The sequence below is a fragment of the Emydura macquarii genome, unplaced genomic scaffold, assembly GCF_026122565.2.
Source record: "Emydura macquarii macquarii isolate MOO-44397 ecotype Brisbane River unplaced genomic scaffold, CSIRO-AGI_Emac_v2 contig_1451, whole genome shotgun sequence".
Lineage (NCBI taxonomy): Eukaryota > Metazoa > Chordata > Testudines > Chelidae > Emydura > Emydura macquarii.
The window spans coordinates 18661853-18678335 of NW_027131588.1; the positions used below are offsets into that span (position 1 = coordinate 18661853).

The 16483-nt window shown below is 41.8% G+C and overlaps 1 protein-coding gene across 2 annotated transcripts in view; it reads right to left on the reverse strand.

Moving 5' to 3' along the window:
* RAD23B (RAD23 homolog B, nucleotide excision repair protein) overlaps window positions 1–14343 on the reverse strand; it is a 41147-nt gene extending 26804 nt beyond the window's left edge. Inside the window, exon 1 of one of the 2 annotated variants that reach the window (XM_067553273.1) lies at window positions 14045–14343. The gene's annotated coding sequence lies outside the window, so the exon portion shown is untranslated. The remainder of the gene's footprint in view (window positions 1–14044) is intronic. The other variant, XM_067553274.1, reaches the window with a different exon arrangement.
* Between the last annotated feature and the right edge of the window lie 2140 nt (window positions 14344–16483).

Below are 16483 nucleotides of genomic sequence, written 5' to 3' on the forward strand. Positions count from 1 at the left end.
CGCAAACAAATAAACCTGTACATTTAATCTGTAAGTAAGTTTTATGAAGTTTTAAGGGATTTTAAAACTAAGGACTAAAAGCAGTCATTAATAGCAGAATTAATTAGAATTTGACTGTTTTGTCACACAATACCAACCACTACATTCAGCTGCCCTGCCCTTTCTCCATGCTATTTCATCTTCCACGTATGTGTTTAACACCCATTTTAGAAGAGTGTTGTACACTTTGCCTTCTTTCTTTGGGAGACTAGATCAATATGCTAACTCTTCTCACCAATAAGAGCAATAGATAGGGCTGTTTTCCTATTAAAACTTCAGCTAATGACGAACAACAAAGAACACTAAATTGAAAACAATCTACTGGAGTTTAAAAAAATATTTAAGGTATCTAAAAACTACTTTCCTATCAAAAGCACATAGGATGCAGGGCCACCACACTCTTCCACACCAGACCAGAGATATACTTTTTGACTAGACTGAGCCATAAGATATAAAAAAAAGTGTTCTACAATTGGTTCACAAATAAGCTGATGGTAAATTGAAAAAAAACCTAAGATGTGTCATTTTAGTATTCCAATACCAGTCTTTATCTGCACTTTCAGACATCTTGAACTTAGAGCTTGTCTACACAGGGACTTCTAGGAAAAAGTTCATCTAAATTAACTAAAGTGTGAATTTGAAGTAGATTAGCTAAATTGCCTTAAATCCCAAGTGAACATCGTCATTCAGAATTAAAGTGGCCTTAATTTGGTTTAGTTGAATTTACTTCCAAAAACAAATTAAGGCCATGAATTTTGAACAACAATGTAATGCATTTTAATTAAGCCACTTCAAATTCACAGCTTTAGTTAATTCAGATTAATCTTCCTGGACCTCCCTGTGTAGACAAGCCTATAGTTGTCCATCAGCTTAAAAACAAGACATTAATTTCTGACATTGTGGGCTAGATTCTCCTCAATCATGCTTGTGCAACTCCACTGACATCAATGTGGATGTATGGGTGTAACTGAAGGTCAAATTAAATTAAGAGAAATTCTACTGACCAGTTGAATTTATTACCAGTTTTATGCAATACTAAAGTTGCTTCTAAAACAGCAATTGCTAAAAAATATACACTTAATTCAATATACCTAAAGGATTCCAACCACACCTTAAAGAAACACATTCACTTAAGTTTCTTCTCATACTGGTTATTTTTCTGAGTAGTTTTCTGCTGTTACCAAGTCTATTACCTCTTACAGGTGGAATTTGTCACAGAATTTAGTCAACTACAGACACCAAAAAAATTCTGCTACTAGAAACAGAAGTAAATTCTTTAAGACATATTCCAGCTGTAGTTAGTTTCTGCAACTGTAAGCTCCTCTGATCTTTTGGGCTATCCAGCCAAGAGTCTCCTCACCTGTGGAGGGTATGAGTAATGCTAGACCTGTGTCCTGGCTGCCAATTCTATAATCATGTTTAATTACTTATGACTCAACTTTATATTAAGCCACATGATCACAAAAACATTAAGCAACTCAAGTTTCACTAACAGCTACAAAGATAAATCTTGGCGTACATGTGAGGCAGACAGGCCAGGAGCTTCACCAGATATGGGGACTAAGTGAAAATTTAGACAGACTGGTACATTGAAAAAGCAGTAATAAAAAGGCAGAAGGACAACTAAAGAAACATCCATAACATGATGACTGTTGTTCTCAAAGCACATACCAACCAGGCAAACATCCAGCCTGCTGAGTAAGCATTCTCTATAACCCTTTTTCAAAGAGCAAAGCCTGACTTCACCCAACCTAGCAGCCAAATACAGCTACCACCTCTAGAGAGCTGGGAAGAGTTGTTCCACCGCATAGAGCTCCATCCTTTTAATGCTTAGGCCATGTCTACGTTACAGGCACTACAGCGGCGCAGCTATGTCACTGTAGCACCACATCCTAGGCACTTCCTACAGCAAAGGAAGGGATTTTTTCATCACTAAGTAATTCACCTCTCCAAGCAGTGGTAGCTAGGTCAACTGAATAACTCTTCCCTCGACCTATCCGCAGTTACAGTGGGGGTTGGGTCAGTACAGCTACAGTTCTGGGGTGTGACTTTTTCACACCCATGAACACCATAGCTATGTCAACCTAGTATACAAGTTATAACACAAGTTATTTCATAGCTAACATTTCATTCAGCTAGGGAAGTTGAGAGGGACTGTAGCAAGGTAGCTACTGGTCTCTTCCACAGCTGATAGTTCTCATGATTAGACAGAAAAGTCACCAAGACTGAGGGGGTGCCCCTTACATATACCACCAATGAAGGTAGAACCTACAGCATGTAATAGCCCCAGAGCCCTTCAAGTCCCCAACTAAGGGTGAAGAAGCAGTATAAGAATTCTTACAATCAGCAAATGTAAGCATCCAGAGAAAATGAATTTTGACGTTTTTGGAAGAAGCGCCTCACCCACTTACCACAGTAATAGTTTGTAACAAGTCTAGTTTTTAACATTTAATGCACTGTTGGTTTTTCCTCAGCTCTAATGGTCTAGTGACTTCACTATCAAGTAAGCAAAGGATTCTCCCCTTTAACTCCACAGCCCTCAGCTCCCTCAGGGATCCTCATTTATCTACCTAGTTGCTCTGAAGATATGAATGTTTTATACAAGGCAAAAATGCTGTTAATGCAAAGTTGAAAGTCAGGAAACGCAAGAGTTTAGGTCCCTGAAGCAATACTACAGCAACTCAGTCACAGTAAACATATGTCCTTTTATTCTTGTTAAGAATTAAATTTATAATACACAGGTTGTGCAAAATGATCACAGTAACGCTTTTTACCTTTTGCATTCTGGCTTTCACTCTGCAACCTTAAACAGGGTATTATGAAGTTTGGTTCATTTTTAAGAGAAATTGCCTATGCTTAACGTAGTTGGCATTTAAGTAGTCCCATCAGGCTGTACCCACGATAGTAAGCTTAATGAGTGTGGGAAAGCCAAGTTCAGACCTTTCTATCTATTGTTTGGCCAGATCCAGTTTCTACAAGGCTAGTACGGCAGCTGTTGCCTGTTATGGCACAAATGGCTGTTGCTTATGAAATGCTCTCTTGGCACTTGATAGCCAGGAACTCTTATCTTTTCAAATGCAAGCCTATACTGTACAGACCATTCCATCAAGCAGAGATTTTGAAGGCCATAAAAATCCATGTTTCACAATTCCCTCATGCCCAGGATAAGGCAGTTTTTGGACAGCTGTGTTTCAATAAGACACTTCTAGGCACCGGCATACAAATGCTACACCCAGCGGGATGCCTAAAAATAGCAATGGCATGACTGTCAGCCTAGGCAGAGAAAATGGGTATTGTGATGTCTGAGGGGTAGCATTGAATCATGAGGATCCAATAACATCTTAGATGCTTGATATACTAAGCATGCTTATTTAAAAATACACAAGTTGTAAACTGGTTGTACACATACCAAGTGAGCACTACTGACAAATCACATTTTAAACTACAGCCTCCTATTCAAGTTGTAGGAAAGTGCAGTAATAATCGGAGTTGTGAAAGGTAGAAAGCTAGAGAGTGCATGAACAATTTTTCCCCCTCAAACTTTTTTTTTTTTTTTTTTTTTTAAAGCCAGCTTTCAGCTTAAGCCTTTCAACCCACAGGGTTTTTTTGGGTTTTTTTTTTTGAAAGTCATAAGTGAGGGACAGTAACGAACAACAAACTGCTTTGCAGACTTAAGTTTGCAAGCCATGCTTTAATAGATTTTTGCTCTCCCCTATTTAGTTCACCATTTTAGAAGCTTGAAAATAAGCTTCCTACTAGCCAACCCACTGTTTATTTGTTTTTGCACTATCAATAAACTGACAGTCACCATTCCCAGAGTTTGGTGATGACTCTGCAGTAATAAAGTGACCTCAAATTGTTCACAGGTCCCACAGAAGTAGTGGTTTTGGTATCTCACTTGGGACTTTTTAAAAGTCAAGTTTGTTTTAGTCTGATGGGGAACGTCATGCTCCTGATCATAATTAAAAATACCTAGCACATATCCAGTATATAGAGCTTCCCAGGGATGGATCCTTGTAAGGGAGATTTGCACTATGCTGATTACCGCTTCAGGCTATCAGTCAGTTTAATTGACCAGTATAACAGGTTTTATTTCCCTCCACCCACTAAAAGACTAAGAACCTACATCTTACTGATCACTCAAATGATCAGTATATTAGTATAAGGCAAGGTCTACACTAAAGTTAGGTTGACCCAGCTACATCACTCAGGGATGTGAAAAATCCACACTACCAAGACACACAGTTAAGCCAAGCTAGTGTAGAAAGCGCTAGGCTGATGGAAGAATTCTTCAGTCAACCTAGCTACTGCCTCGTGGGAACGTGGGTTAACCACTGCAGAGGGAGAGCAGTATCAAGGTGAGATCAACACAGTTAAGCTTCAATGCTTGTTTTCAAAAACCTATGGGCAGGAACGAAGCCACACAAGCAAGAGTCGTATCAACTTCACTCTACTGTTGACTGGAAAAAGCTAAGAGCAGCACAGGCAAGCACTGGAGCTATTTAGGAGAGAAAAGGCCCCCAAAAAATAGAATCCAGGAAACGGAGTAGAACTGACACCTATCTGCCTACTACTCAAGAATAAAGCAGGTGTAAGATTTATACTTCCAGCAGAAAGAAGCACAGGCAGACTTGAGATTTCAGACACCTGCTAGACAAAAGCTGATATATGAGACCGAATCTTGACAGGAATCTTTATTTGCCTTCCCAATACCAGGAAGTTTTTTGTTTTTTTCTTTTGGGGGGTGGAGGGGCACAGCAGGAGAGAAGAAAAAGGAGAAATGCAACTGGATTTCTCACTGCATGACCTTGAGTGTATCTGGGTAGACAGTTTAGACCTGTGGCAAGTAGGTTTGGTGTTTTTCCAAGCACTGATCTTTACTTCCCCAAGATTTCCACCTTAGTAAAATCAACAGTAACAATCCAGCAAGTTTCTCAACCAGCTTTTCTAAACTCTGACGCAAAGTATCTGGACCTGCTAACTTATAAATATCTAACTTTAATAGCAGCTATTTAACATCTTCATGAATTACTACTCAAATAGTAAGTCATATGATACAACTACATCATCTGGACCTTTTCACAAATAACATTAATTCAATAATATTCATCAAACATTTCTGCATTATTTGTTAACACATAGCCCACATAAGTGTGTAGTTAAATTAGCTTGAGAGTTGATTGCCCATGCTCTGAACTTCATTCAAGGAAAGGTGTGATCACTGAAAGCAGTACAATATAAAATATTGACAAAATACAAAAAACCCCACAGATAATTTTTGCATACCTGTCCTAACATAATTGTAGTAACAGAATTTCAACTATTAGTGAGGGTGTAAACATGTACCGTTACAGAACAGCTATGATTCCCCAGAATTTCAGATATAGTAACATAGTAATGTGTCTGAACAAAATTAGTTGTGAGCACGTTCTGGCATTTCATGCAGTCTTAACATTCCCTTAGAGAAGCTTTACGGAATACAATATATTTATATTAAGAAATGCCACAAAATACTGAAGAGGATTATAAAACCAAAAAGAACTGGATTTTATACTTCCCTAGCCTGAGAAGTCAAACTGTGGCTACTAAATTGAAAGTAAACAGAATATCCAAAGAAAAAGGAAAACGCTTTCCAGAAAAATACAAGTTTGATTTCTCAAAAGGACTTCTCACCTTGCCCATAGATCTTAATTTGGAGGAAAGCATGCCAAATTATGAAGTAAAAAACTATTAAATGATTATTCTGACATCTTAGACTTTTGAAGCAACAATTTGTGCAGTCATTTGCTGAGTATCAAGAAGCAAAGTATAGGCCCTTATACGTCACGGCTTCCCCAACTATTTGTGCAGTAGCTAAAGTAGTTAAAGGAGCAATGTAACTATCCTTCAGAGGGGAAATAAGATGCCACATAGCAGCTGAGAAATGATAAGACATCTGGGATGAAGAGCATGTAAGCACATCTTCTTGCCTAGAAAAGGAAGTTAGACAGATCTGAATTCTGTACTGCATCATGAGAATGTTTTTCCTCCAAACCACCAATGTGAACATTAGTTCCCTTACAGGGAAATCATTCTTGTGTTTCTGCTAGCATGTCTGAAGAAGTCACTTGTGAATGAGTCACATATGGGATGGAAAAGGCCACAATGGACAAAAATAGGAGTATAGAGGGAAGGATGCCTTTCAACTATCCCTCACAATTACAAAAGTTTAATTTTAGATTCATCTCTACTTTCAAAGTGATCTTCTCTTTTGCTACTGTACAGTTGCATCGAAGGTTTGACTTCTGAAATAGAGATGACAGAAATCTATGAAAGAGTAAAGATGACAACTCCACATTATAGAGCGTTCAACATTTATTTTTGTTCCCATTTTTAGGCCTGACAGTTTGATATGTTTGAAGGAGGGTGCATTTTCTCCTCCTGTCTGTACATAAAGACCCTCCTTCTAACCCACACTTGAAATCCATTAATCCTCAAGCTTCAGTGACGTGAGGCTACTAGAGCAGTAGATGTTTTCCTGGCATATCCCCTTACCTCACCTAGCAAGACCTAATTTATCCCTGAATAAACATGCACCATCTTCCATCAATGTAGCTAGCGCCGTAGGGGGGTGAGGGGTGGGGGAAGGAGACTATTTACTACAGCAACGGAAAAATCCCTTCTACTCCTGTAGCAAGTGTGTACACTACAGCAGGGTAGCTGGAGCTGTGCTGCTGTAGTGCTTGTAGTGTGGACATTTTGTTTAGAGTTAAGACCTTCATGACAGTTAATAGAGACAGTTTCAAACAATTAATTAGTTTAAAGACCATATTACAAGAATTATGCACCACTGAATCTGCATAATGAGATCCCAGAACTATCACTTTGAAGCCCAGAAAGTCTGTGATAGAGCTGAAGTGATACAAACAGCTACAAGAATGACTGAACAATTTTTATTTAGAATAATGCCATACCAAGAGTCCTAGACCATTGTGATAGCAGAGGTAACTCAACCAATCACCACCCTTACTCTACAGCTAATTTGGATGCAACAATTTCACTAGTTATATGAGCGAGACTGCATAGATGGTGGATTACTTGGCCCAACACACACTTGTTGAAGGGGAAGAAACAATTAGGATAATGAGGTGCTGGCCAATGGTCTACCTAATAGGAACACTTCAAAGATCAGGACCAAGTTCTCATTTAAGGTACTACAGAAGCAGTGCACTGGAGAAGGATGTGAAGCAGCACAGGCTACCAGTGCAAATATGTACTCTGGCGGTCAGGCAAGCCTGTGAAGCCTGCGCCATCGCGTCCTCAATGTTATATTTTTAACGAGCTGGCAAGATTAAAGCTAGTGCAAATACATCTAGACGAGCTGCAAATCATACTTCCAATATCAATGTAGACATATGCTGAGTATCCACCTTTAATCTTCCTCAGTCAGAGGGGAGAATTGCAGCAAGGGAGAAAAATGAAAGAAGGACCTCAAAAAGGAGACTGACAAAGCCAAACAGGCGGCCAAAACCTCAACTGTTTCTTTGAAGCTGGAACTTCAGCTCCAGTATCTTAGTATCTCAAGAGAAGTTAAATCCCAAAGCAGTATAGTCAAAGCAACACAAGAGCTTAAAACTGAGGACTAGTCTGCCTACCCACAGGAATTTATATTACATATAATTCAAAAGTTAAGTGACTTGGGGCCCAGTGGTTCCTGTTGGTACTAGAAAATGAAATTAAGTCACTGACTGTAGAGGGTACGCTGCAGACTTAGTTGCAGTGATCCACCTAGATAAGAACATAAGAATGGCCAAACTGGGTCAGACCAATGGTCTATCTAGCCCAGTATCTGGTCTTCCACTGACAATGGTCAGTGTCAGATGCTTCAGAGGGAATAAATAGAACAGGGCAATTATGGAGTGATCCTGTTGTGCACCTTCTGGCAATCAAAGGTAAGGGGACACCAAAGACATAGGGTTGCGTCCCTGACCATCTTAGCTAATAGTCACTGATGGACCTATTTTCCATGAACCCACCTAATCCTTTTTTGAATCCAGTTATAATTTTGGCCTTCACAACATCTCCACAGGTTGTGGAACTCGAGTTCAATACGTTGTCAGTGCACTGTGTGAAGAAGTACTTCCTTATGTTTGTTTTAAACCTGCTGCCTATTATTTCATTGGTGACCCTTGGTTCTTGTGTTATGTGAAGGGGTAAATAACACTTCCTCATTCACTTTCTCCGCACTGTGATTTTATAGACCTCTATCATATGCCCCCTTAGTCCTCTCTTTTCTAAGATGAATAATCCCAGTCTTTTTAATGTCTTCTCATATGAAAGCTAGTCCCATATTTTCTTACTCATCTTCATTGTCCTTCTCTGTACCTTTTCCAATTCTAATATCTTTTTTGAGATGGGGTAACCAGAACTGCACACAGTAGTCAAGGTGTGGGTATACCATGATTTATATAATGGCCTGGCGATATTTTCTCTTATTATCTATCCCTTTTCTAATGGTTTCCAACATTGTTGTTTTTTTGACTGCCGCTGCACCCTGAGCAGACATTTTCAGAGAACTATCCACGACTCCAAGATCTTTCTTGAGTGACAACAGCTAATTTAGATCCTATCATTCTGTATATATAATTGAGTTTATGTTTTCCAAAGTGCATTGCTTTGCATGCATCGACGTTGAATTTCATCTGCCATTTTGTCGTCCAGTCACCCAGTTCAGTGAGATCCCTTTGTAATTCTCCGCAGTCAGCTTTGGATCTAACTATCTTGAATAATTCTGTATCACTTGCAAATTTTGCCACCTCACTGTTTACCCACTTTTCAAGATCATTTATGAATATACTGAATAGCACAGTCCCTGTACAGCTTCTTGGGGGATCCCACTATTTCATTGTTAAAAATGAACATTTATTCCTACCCTTTATTTCCTATCTTTTTAGGAAGTTAATGATCCATGAGTGGATATTCCCTTTTATTCCATGAGTGTTTACTTTACTTAAGAGCTTTTGGTGTGGGACTGTGTCAAAGGCTTTCTGAAAGTCCAAGTACACTATATCACTGGATCACCATTATCCATAAGCTTGCTGTAACCCTCAAAGAACTCTAATAGATTGGTGAGGCGTGATTTCCCTTTGCAAAAGCCATGCTGACTCTTCCCCACTGCATCCTGTTCATGTGTGTGTCTGATAATTTTGTTCTCTACTACAGTTTCAACCACTTTGCCTGATAATGAAGTTAGTTTTATCAGCCTGTAGCTGTCAGGATAAAAACTGGCATTACATTAGATCAGCCACATAAAAAAGGGTCTTTTCAGCAGCACAGCTGCAGTTTCAGCATGCCACATTGTTTACAGTGACACATTTAAACCAAAACGAATATAAATTGTCAACTTTTCTCTTTAAAGATTTACCGGAAGGAACAGAAATGCTTGACTTTTCCACCACACCATAAGAAATGAAAGTAACAGAACTGCAACATTTACTTTTATGGCATAACACCACAAAGTGTACCTTTCCACTCTAGCAAGCGTAAAGAACACTGTGGCACGCGCAGCTGGTGACAATGTTTAGGAAAGAGCTAATGATAAGTTAAGGTAGATGAATGGAAGAACATGGATACTCCCAAACCTTAGGCTTGGCCTAAACCTAAAATTTAGATCAACCTAGTAAACACCTTCTATCGCTAACTGTCTACACTACAGTGGTGCTGCAGTGCTTATAGTGTAGACCTGCCCACAAGGTGATCTGTTAAAACTAACGGTAAGTCTAAAATTCAGACAACTAAAGCAGACTATTTTTTGGAAAACTTACATTAGTCACCAACTTTATTCTTGAATTTTGAGCAAATGCATAGTTCTATTTGCCTCAAAAATCAAGTGTTTAGGGCTCAATGCCTCTCCTGTTTATTTCAAGTGGCAAAAATGCCACTCATCAGTTAGGGCAGCACTGCGCTTTGAAGCTGTGGCCTTTGCATGCCATTAACTGCTTTTAATTAGACAGTCTTTAACAAAACTTCTAAAGTACTGAAGAGATTAGAAACTGATGGGACCAATCTGTCTTTTGGGCTCAAACTTGCACACAAATCCAATTGTAAAGTTTCAGCCATTCAAAAGATTATTTGGTTTAGTTACATTATATGATTCACAGATTTGACATTATCACTACAAGTAGAGCCTCAGAAAAGAACCAGAGTTAAGTGTTGGGGTTCCCCCTCTCCATATATATTTGTATATACATCAGCTGAAAAGCATTTCAGATTTGTCGGATTTTAACCAGGCTCTGTGTTCCTCTGATTGATAGGTTTTACCCACATCCTTTACCGTAAAACTGTTGCCTTAATCCGCACTCCCCAAAGTCTCCTTTACCTTCCCTGATAGAGTAATTTCTTCCTATCACACTAAGCTGTACATCATCCTTGCTGGAGTACTAAAAACATTGACTCAGTGAAGCCCTACATGCAACATCACCATCCACACTATAGCGTTTTCCACCTTCCTCCTCCCATGGCAGCTTCACCAGATCCTGCTTTGTTTCCAGGATTCCTTCTTTCTTAGAACTCACCCCCCCGCATCAAGCAGATTCAGTAATGCTAAAATTTGAGAGGCTGAAGCAATGTGCTATCTAAAATACAAATTTCACCATCACCACAGGTATCTGTTATGAACAAGTTTTTTGATGTGTACATATTAGTTATATTTACATTTTATTGTTAAAACTAACATGAACACATCCAAATTGTCCAAAAGTTGTTTTTAAAATAGCTTCCACAATTTTTTTAAAAGATATTTTCTTAAACAAGCCAACATTCCCTGAAGAATGCTAGCATAGGAGAATCCAGTCAACATGAACTAGAAACTGTCAGAAGAAGAGTGACATTTTTAGGATTTCTCTCAGCTCAGACACAGAGATTTAGTTCAGCACAGTAAAATATAAGTTAAACATTACTTACCTAGGTTGAATTATCAAGGCCAGTATTCAACATATTAAAGAAGTTTAAGAACATTTTACCCAACAGTGCAGCATATTTAGAAGTGTGCTACTCCTGGGTCATATCAACTACATCTTGGTCTAAGCCAGGATAGTTTATTTTTTGTCAATATCCAAATTTTTTGTCAAGGTATAGTAAAGGTCCAAATGCCAAAGAAAATAAAAAACAAAGATATTAAGTAAATAAAAAGATTCTGGGTTCCATCTGAAAGGATCTGGTGGTCCAGATTTGGCCCGTGGTTCACCTATTGACTACCCCTAATCTAAGCATTCCCAACAACATAAAACCTTTCAGAGTCTACAACTATCATTGTCATGACTGTCTCTCCCCATCAGGGAAGAACTTGTTTGCTAGACAGTACTGCAAAAGTTTCAGGTGAAGGAATTACTTCAGTCTGTGGTCCTCTCATACATTCACCATTTCAATCAAAGGTTGTCAGTAAACAGGAGTACCAACCACTATATAAAACAGGTGCTTTTGTTTGTCCTGAACCAGCCAAAATGTACAAGTGTTCAGCCAGCAAAATTTAGAACACTAAGTTTGCTCCAACTAGCAAAACAATTTTCCATGGAGAATTAGGGGGTGCAAATATGACCCCTGCACACTTGTTCCAAAAGTTTGCTACCCAAAATTCAGGTCAGAACAAAGTGAAACACATATTTTCCCCACCTCAGACACTACAGAATTTCTCCAACCATGAGGCTTCTAACCAAAACATTCTTAAAGCAAGTTTTATATCAGATGAGATATTCTACAGTTTCTACCTGAAAAATTCAGAAGTTTACTTCCATGGATACAAGACAGATCCTGCTTCAAGTCTAGTATTTAGAAAGTACAAGCACTGACCTTACTAGTACTTAAAAAATATAACACCAACACCTAACGTAGGACCACAGCAATAACATTCAATCGCTTGGTCATGTGAGCCTTTTCTTTGATAAGGGAGATAGTCAGCAGTTTATGCAAAAAGCTGAAATTGTTACTGAATTTCTGTGGTTATTTTAATATAAATTGAAGTATGTTGTTTCATGTTCTCCATAGAAAGTATTCTTAAATCTTTTCCTGACTTCTGATGGTTGAATACTTCTAATGACAATCTGTAGTGTTTCAGTAAGATCTTATTTTGCATCCAACATCAGTTTTTGTTTGTTAATTTTTTTAAGTTTGACTTATATAGAAAGTTAAAGAAGTGACCAGAAATTGCTAGAACAGTTGGAGGTTTAAAAAACCACCACAAGTTTTCTGGGCCTATCTTAACTAGATCATTTTGGCCATGTCACAGTATAGGGCAGTGCTCCAAGTCATCAAACCTACCTTTAACAGTGAGCACATGGAAACACTGACTTGCTAAATGTAAGGTTTCAAAAACTCCCTGGAGTTAACATATTTTGATTCAAACACAAGTCTAACATTTGGTTTGGGCACAAATACACTTCACTATAAAGGACCATTTTCAAAATTAGACTGAAAGGGAACAGCAAACCAAGAAAACAGCTTTGAAACCTAAACTAACAAGTCTGCTTTAAAGGATCTGGTGATTTAAACTGATTTTGGTTTTTAACACAGACCTCATGAGCATGCTTTTCATAAAAGTTGGCATTACAACTGTACCATCAGCTGTTCTAATGTTTGGCATACTTTTTCCAAAAAGTCTCTCCTGAATTTGCTAGTTTAGTACTCCAACTCTATTGCTGTAGAGCTACCAAGATCATGGTTTCAAGATATATAATTTGACACAAGATACCCCAACAATCTTTTCATATTGTAGCCATAATTCTATGGAATCATTTTATGTACAAAAAGCCCCTAATTCACTGGAGCAAGTTCTTTGCTCAGTTACACCTATTCAGTGCTCCAACAGCTATTAATTGGAGAAACCATTCTACTTCCCCATCCTCCAACACCTAGCTGATACTTTCTGCAGTCTCACATGCAAGGCTTGTGTGGCTGGCAAACCTCCCTCTCTAATCCCCTTTTTGCTGAGGTTTCTTAGGACCTCAGTGCTGCTGCTCCAACTCACTCAATATGATGAGCAGAGGAAAATGGGGGTGGGGGGCATAAAGAGAGAAGGCAGATCCCCGGGTAGGGATTAATTATAAAGACTGGTGTTTTAAGCTTGTGACATTCTCTGCTGTGTACATTTTAATTAGGCATTCACAATCTCTCAGCCAACTTGTCTAGACCAAGCATCCTGTGAGTTGGCTGCACCCTGCACAACACTCAATTATCCTTTTTTGGAGGGGAGATGGGGTTAAACAATCAAACCTAGAGAAACAGTGGGAGGAGCACACAGGCCAGTCCAAGGTAAGCGGGCAAGGCCTGGGGAAAATCCACTGCAATCCTGGTGGCCCACGATGGGGTGTTAGCAGAGGACAGCAGGGATGGCTGGAAGCTGGGGAAAGTGGCTGTAAGTGGTGGCTCCCACGCTCCACTGTGGGTTTAAAGAGCGCCTGACACCCCCTCCACCCCTGGAAGTGCACTGAGGACCCAACTCTGCTCGGACTTTTACACCCTATATCAACAGGCCTGCATCCGGCCCACCCGGCTTTGCAATGACACCCCCCCCAGCACTCTGCAGAGCAGCACCCACTGCAACGACACGGGCGACACGGGGGGGGGGGCCCGCCCCGCCCCGCCCCGCCCCTAAAGTCGGCCTAGGCAGGCGCCCCCACTACAGAGCAGTCCCTGCAACTGAAACCCCAGAAGAGCCGCTGGACTCGCTCTCCCCCACACAAAAGCTTCCCCTATACGGAGGCAAGGGGGGGGTGGCGCCATTAGAGCCAGCCGTCTCCCCCCCCGAGGAGAAGCGCGGCCACCACCACCCACACCCCGGCGGCAGCCAGGAGTCTCCCCAGAGAGAGAGACACACACACACACACACACACACAGGCCCCCCCCCACCACCACCACCACCACCTCACCGCCCCTCCCCCCAGAGGGGACCACGCTGCGCGCGGAGAGGGCCTGGCGCCCGGACACGGGGGGGCGCCCCTCCCCCACCGGCCCGGCCCGGCCCGGCCCGCACCGTCTCCTCAGGGTCGACGTCGATCTTGAAGGTCTGCTGCTGCAGGGTTTTCAGGGTGATCTGCAGGGCGGCGGCGGCGCCGCCCCGGGGCCCGGCTGCCCCCGCGCTCGCGGCCTCCTGCGTCTCCCCCAGCAGCCGTTCCCGCCGGCTCGGCTCGGCTCGGCCGGGGGCCCCTCCCCCGCTCACTCCGGCTGGGCGCGCGCGGGCGGGCGGGCGGGGAGAAGGGGAGGGGGTCGGGACTGGAAGAGGGGCGGGAGGGGAAGGCTCTCGCGCGCGGCGCTCACAGCCTGGCCGCCGCCATCATGACTCGCCTCCGCCCAGGCCCCCTGCACAAGAGAGGAGGGGCGGGGGAGGCGCCCTGCGCAGGCGCGGGACTGGGGAGGGCGGGGCGCGGCCTGTGCGCATGTGTGGCGGGGCGGAGGGCGCCGCTGGGTGGGTGAGGGAGGGGAGCGAAGGAGGAAGTGGGATCGACGGGGGGAGGGGCAGCTGGCTGGGCTGGGCTGGGCGCTAAATGTGGGGGACGGTGGAGCACCTATGCCACTGTAGCACTGTATAGGAAGACAAGCCCACAGGACTTTTCCCAGACCTGAGGCAGAGCTCTAAGCAGCTTGAAAGCTTGTCTCGCTCACCAACAGAAGTTGATGCAATGAAATTCATTTTCTCCCACCTTGTCTCTATGACACAGACATGTAAAATCCCCCACTAAATACCACTTGTTACTGTCAGTCGACCTCTATCAGTGCCCGAACCACCCGTGCATTATGTGTGAGGTACAGGATGAGAGTCTGCTTTGTTGGAAGTGGCATGTCATTTGCTGAGGAGGAGAAGGGGGAAAGAGGAAGCACTGAGATCTTTGGTCTTTAAAGTCTGTTTTTGGGCACCAAGCTGCCAGGAAGATTTGAACAAGTGAGATTTCAGTGGATGAGGAGTAACATTTAAATTTATTTAGGTACATTTAAATTACAATAATAAAACACCTGTACCGATAGTTCCAGGAACACTAGCAATTATTTAAACTTACAGTCATAAATGGTAGCCATCCAGCAGCAGAAACAGATATACAAATAATGCAGTAAATCCAGCAGGCAATAAAACAAAGCAGCAAAACAGCCACTTTACCACTCTCCCCAGGAATATAACCTCAGCCCTCTCCAGTAAATCCTATACAATAAATGGCTTTTGCACTGTTTCAGGGTCATCAAATTCAGCTTATTCAGACCAAAGGGAAGCATCCTTCACAGAGAGTAGAGTCCTCGGGTGCTCACAGAGAACATCCTGCCAGCAATGCCCCCTTTTTATATAACAGGTGTTTCCCTTCAAGTGCCTCTACTGGCCACAGCAGTATGTTGGAGCGGGGAGGGTCTCCTGGGACAACAGATCACAGGCCATTCAGGGCCTCCTTAAAATGCTTCATTGTAAACAGGCAGCAGCATTTAAAAGTTCTGGTGAGTGATCCCATTTTCCAACAATAGCAGAGGGTACAAACCAGCCATTTGATATACCTATGCACAATGAATAACTCATTCTCCTCTCCCATCCTATCTTTATTACAGTCCATTGTGCACAATGGGCAAAATTCACCAGTCTTGTATGTAGGTGCACCATTGGAGAATTTGGCCCAATGTGATCACACAAACAGAGCCTAATAGTGAATACAGAAAACCCTATCGCAACTGCTATGGGAAACATTGACAATGGTACGGTATTACATGTATGACTTGCCTTTCTGTATCCTTTTGACTGTCCCTGGCACATTTTTAGCATTTTCATTTAGCTCCAAGTCAGCTAGTATGTAAAAATGAAGAATTCATGGACTTTCCTAGCTCAGAGAAGCTCTGTGATCCAGTTTATCAGAGACTGCACTGAGACTCAGGAGACCACAGTTCTATTTCCACCTCCGCCACTGATCTGCTGTGGGATGTTGGGCAAATTATTTCACCTCTGTCCTTGCTCCCTCCCTCTGCCCCCTCCACTCTCTTGGTCTACTTAGTTTGTACATTTTTTGTCTTTCCTTAGCACAGTCGGAACCTGATCTTAGGTCCTCTAGGTTCTACTGTACTAGATATAATAATAACAAAATCGCTCATCCTTCTTATTCCAGGATCCCTTGCGAAGTTCTACTCACCCTCTTTATGCAGGGTGAATAGAACTTCTTTATAATGAACAAGTAAAATATATGGATCAGCAGCATCATGGTAAGCATGGAGGAGTAGATTTGGTGCTTAAACTGGTAAATGCTTCTGAGAATTTTGCAAGGTTTCCCTAGCAGCACAGAGGATCGGAAATTGATGGATTTCTTTGCAATCCAGGGGAGACTTAGGAGGAGCCTCATAGTGAGAATGAGTGTGTGCGCGTGGCGTTGCTGTCAGCATCCACTGCATCTTGGGCTCTGGCACACAGCCAATGCCTCCTAGGGCTTTCACAACTAAAAAGAAACTG